We start from the raw sequence: 5089 nt of genomic DNA on the forward strand, positions 1-5089 counted from the left end.
ATTGCAAACACAAATCAGACAAATATGTCAAGATATGTTAATGGTTAAAATGCATCAACACTGATCGCTTGATTGAAATTTATGTGCAATATTACGGTATGCATTTTGCAGATGATCTAGTACAGTAGTACCGCGGGTGAATCGTGATCTTAATCATGAAATAATTTATAGTGTGTATCAAAATAAAGTAAAAACATTACAAAATGCCACTAGATTAAAATGTACGAGGTATTAATTTGGTCAGAATGCTTTAGTTGATAGCTGCAGGCCCGTACGCAGGGGGGGTGCGGGGGGTGCGCCCCCGCCCCCCCCCAAATTTGCCAAAGTGTACAAAAGGTCCCAAAATTTAAGAATTTGCGAGCATAGCGAGCAAAAAAAATCGGGTTTTTTACGGGTTTTTCGTCAAAAAATGTCCAAATTTTGGAAAGAAAGTCCACTTTTAACAAAATTGCCCCCCCCCCCTTGGGAAAAAGGTCCACTTTTTCAAAATCAGCACCCCCCCCAAACAAAATCCTGCGTACGGGCCTGGATAGCTGAATCAACATCTTGTCCTCCCACAACTGTAAAATCAGTTATGTGACCATTAATAAGGACTCATACTCATATATAGTGGATATTTTTGTGATCCTTGTAAAATGCAGTTGCGCAAAGTCAATTAAAATAACATGAAAATCACATGTTTCACTACTTTCTTTACAGTAATTGAGAGAACGCATTTTTGGCGCCCGTGTGATTGCTTTGGAGCAAGTACAAATAGCTGGAAATAGCCCCTAAGGGATCAGTGTTCAAAAATACTTTGGTGGGGGGGGGGGCTGGTAAAAAGGAAGAGGGGGCCAAAAAAGTTTTGGACCTTAAAAGAGGGGGACCAAAAGTTTTAGGTGGTAGGAAAGGGGGGTCAAAAAAGTTTTCCCCTTTAAAAACCCAAAATTTTTGCGCGCTTCGCGCGCATTGAGACCCTCTATATCACTTTTAACATGGGCAAGTTTTGGTTTTCAGTGCTTTTGTTTGAAAAAATGATGGCACTTAGTGTACATATATCTATTAATTAATATAACATTAAAGATGATCAACAACATGCAACATCTGGGATGGTTTAAGAAATAGTCGCACTTTTTATCATAGAATTTTATATCTCTTCAAAGTAGGCTACAAACATGATTATGTACCAATCTGATCAAAATACAACTAAATCAAGAAACTATTGCAAATAAATAGTTTACTATTTCTCATTGCAAAATTATTTTGTACACATACATGTAGGCCCATGGGTAGATTTACCATAAGACAGAATGGGCACAGGCCCAGGTGCCACGGTCTTTGGGGCCAAAACTGATACCTGTGTAAATTAATCTCATATTTGACCATTTTAACTTTTTGCATAAATTAGTTCCAATTTTAACAATATTTGACCATTCAAGCTTCAATATGGCCAAATTTTTTGCACGCTTCGCGCGCATTTGTACTGTCATAATAGCCACGGATCCAATTTATATGCTGATGTGCCTATGAACCTCCAAATAAATCCTCTCTTTATCCCTGTAAAATCAGATAAACACCCTGATTTGGGACAAATCTAAATTAAGTATAAAACGAAAATTTCATTGTGCTTGTATTTCATGCGCAATTGTCCCACGGGAATGTTTCAAACATTTGCCTCCCTCAATGACATGTGACCCAGATACCACACCACTGGAAACAACATTATTAAGTATAATGTTTGTAATATACGATAATGGGGGGGGACAAAAAAGTTTTGTCTGTCAAAAGAGGGGGGCAAAAAAGTTTAGCGGTCCATCGAGGGGGGGGGGTCAAAAAAGTGTTAGAGTGAAAAATTTGAGTTAGACCAGCCCCCCCCCCTACCAAAGTATTAATGAACACTCCCTAAGATCTCCAGGTCTTATAGCTGAATTCAACATGATCAAAGGTTTTCTTTTAAAAAACCCATTCAGTGATCCCACCGAAAGTGTAACAAATTAAAATTGTTTATAATTTATACGAGTGGATATTCTGCTGAAGACGCTAGTCGAACTAGTGAAAACGTTCCAGGTGAGCGAAAAATAGTGTAGTGTTGAAGTTAAACGCTTTAATCTATTTATAAATTGCTTAAGGATAAGTCATTCAAATTGTTATTTGGTATTTTTGAAATGAAAAATGTGGCAAAACACAAATGAGTTTTAACTTCCATTTTTACATAATACGTACATTCGTATAGTGCACATAAATTTTGATCAAGGTTCTTCATTTTAAGCCTTATAAACTTTTGAAATAAATAATGAAGATAAATAGATCAAAATGAAATAATAATAATTAAGATATAATAAATTATTTTATCTAATAGTATTATCATGATTATGGAGAATAGAGGAGATCCATTTTCTCTGCTGACATGGCATTTCAAGATCATGATTATGTTCACTTTCATTCACACAATATGTTGATAAATTAGACTTGTACTTCAAGGTTTCATCACTTTCATTCAAAATAAGATTTAATCAGTCGTCACATTAAAACGGTTTGTGGTTTGTTTACACGGTCAAAAGCGGATGGGGGATCGGGGACAGGCCCTCCTCTGTATAAAAAGGGAACATTACTTGTACGATTTTAACTCCCGTATTTGACAAATTTTCTGAATTTTCCGCCAGAATGGTTAATAGAGTCATATTTGCCGTAATATTTGGGCGAGCGAAACGAGCCAAAAAATCTCTCTTTCGAGAGTGGCTCTCCTTTCAAAAACCTGGATCCGCCCCTACATGGGCCTACTCACTTAGCAATTTTCTTTTGCTCCCTTTTTAAATTCTCTTTGCTCTCCATTCCTATTTTATCTTCTTTGACCTCCTTTTTTGTCGCCTTTGTTGTGGAGGGGGACACCCCCTATTTCTGCCCTGATCTAAGGAAGCGGTTCCGGGCGGTTCATAAACTATTTCTTATTGGGCTCTAGCTATGAAATGATGTTTTCAAGAAAAGGGATGTTAATTGTCAATGAAGTGTTGCATGCCCTAAAAACCGCGTGAAAATGTTCACATTTTTACCTGAAAGTGAGCGTAAGAAAGGCTCTCCAAGCATCTCTACTGCATATTTTAAGCACGGATTATTAATTGTCACTGCACGGATTTTAATCTCACTGCACGAACGTGCCATGCATGAGGCACGTTAAAATGGCCCCTGTTCGAGCACCAAAATGATTCTAAATATTTTGTTCATGTACAAGAGTGTTAAATTACAACTTTCGATCATATTTTTGACTCCAATGGGAGTGTTTCCTTCCCTGACTATAACAGTACAAGGTTGCTGAATATTACCGTCGCCAAGAAAGTTTACAAAAACCATGCTATATTACTTTCCAATAAGCAGGAAACGATTCCATATTTCACTTATTTCCCATAATCATTGGTGTCTTTTAGGCGAAACCATTAGAACTGGCGGCAAAAAAATGTTACCAAAACATTATGCAGTGAATTTTGGGCATGAAGATGATGACGTCGCAGAAAGTATAACTTGACTCCCTCGTGGCTTAATTTATTAAGCCCATCATAAGTGTTGTATTTCCAATGACACAATTTAATAACAATCTTTTAACAATTGTGCCTCAGAATTGAACCTAAAGTTGTGTAACATGTAGTTTTTTTTTAACCCAACACATTTAAAGGTCATTCTGTATAAAGTATTGGAATTACTCCCCTTTCCAGAAAAATACAGTACTAATTTTTTTGGATTAAAAATTATTAGTTAGTTCTGCCAAATAAAACATAGCTCAATCCTAGTCATTCATTTAGTCCTAAATTGGAGATAAAAGAACAAAGTTCACTATTTTACTAATTTCTTGAAAAAAGAGTCAAAAACATGCATTTTCGGCATGTTTTCTGATAATCGAGTCCGAGACACAAAATCATTCAAAATCTTGAGTATATGCTGAAATTTGGCTCTAATTTTCACTTTTTTGTGTGTTACTTTAATAAATGGTTGGTTATAAGAATGAAATATGTCTTTTCCAAAAATTAGAATGCATAGACTGAAATTAGTCTTAGTACAAGTCTTTTGGCTTGATTGTCACAGCATACGAAAAACACCCTAAAAACGCATGTTTTTTTTTGGCCCTTATTTCCAAAAATTGGCTAATTATTAAAATGTGACTTTTATCGCAAGTTAAGACTAACTAAAGGATTAGGAATTAGCTATGTTTCATGTGGCAAAACAGGATAATATTTTTATTATTCAAAAAAATTGGTTTTTCTGGAACAGGGAGTAAAGAACTCAAGATGGATATCATAGTGTTGCCTCAAATGTCAAGTAAGGACAAAATGGTATTTAATGTATTTTATTTTATTAACTGTCGCTAATCTTCTTGCTTCAATTCACTTAGTAAACCTCTGTTGTTGTCCTCATAGAAGCAGCTCTTTCCTAAGATATTTTCAACTTAAGCATGGAAATACATGGGAGTAGATGTAAATCATATCTTTGGGTGTAAATGTAGATGCTTGAATGGGATGAGATAAGCGCCATTACATATGAGTAATTATGAATGGGTAAACAAAGCAATCTCATATATTTTTAATAATTTCCTTTAGAAATTATATTAATCTTATTGTTTGAATTTAATACACGCTGTGTATTTAAATAAAATTTAAAAACTATGCTTTATTTGTGTATGCTATTATTATTAATCACTGTGACATTCTATTGTGCTTAAAACATAACACGTGAAGTACGATTGTGTTCTGACCAATGCGCTTTCCAATTCTAAATTCAAACAAATACGTCCAAGTTGCGGGGATGTTATCTACGACATACACTGCAACGCCACCTTCTCGTTTAGCAAACCTAGCATGTTTGTGCAAAATTTCTAGTTCAGTAGGGACTATCCTTCATATGTAATTTGTGCAAATGACAAAAAAGGTGGTACAAGGGGAACCTGTTCCACACCGTGTGGATGTGGGTGTGTGAGGTCATCTTTCCACACCCCCACAAGTATTTAAAACCATCTTGCTAAGGTATTTCTTTTTCAATGATTTAATATCACAATAGTTGATCCTGGTTAGCAGATGGAATACAAGCAGTAACACATCACACAAAACATTTTGCACATTGATCT

The sequence above is a fragment of the Amphiura filiformis genome, chromosome 1 (assembly GCF_039555335.1).
Source record: "Amphiura filiformis chromosome 1, Afil_fr2py, whole genome shotgun sequence".
NCBI classification, from domain to species: domain Eukaryota; kingdom Metazoa; phylum Echinodermata; class Ophiuroidea; order Amphilepidida; family Amphiuridae; genus Amphiura; species Amphiura filiformis.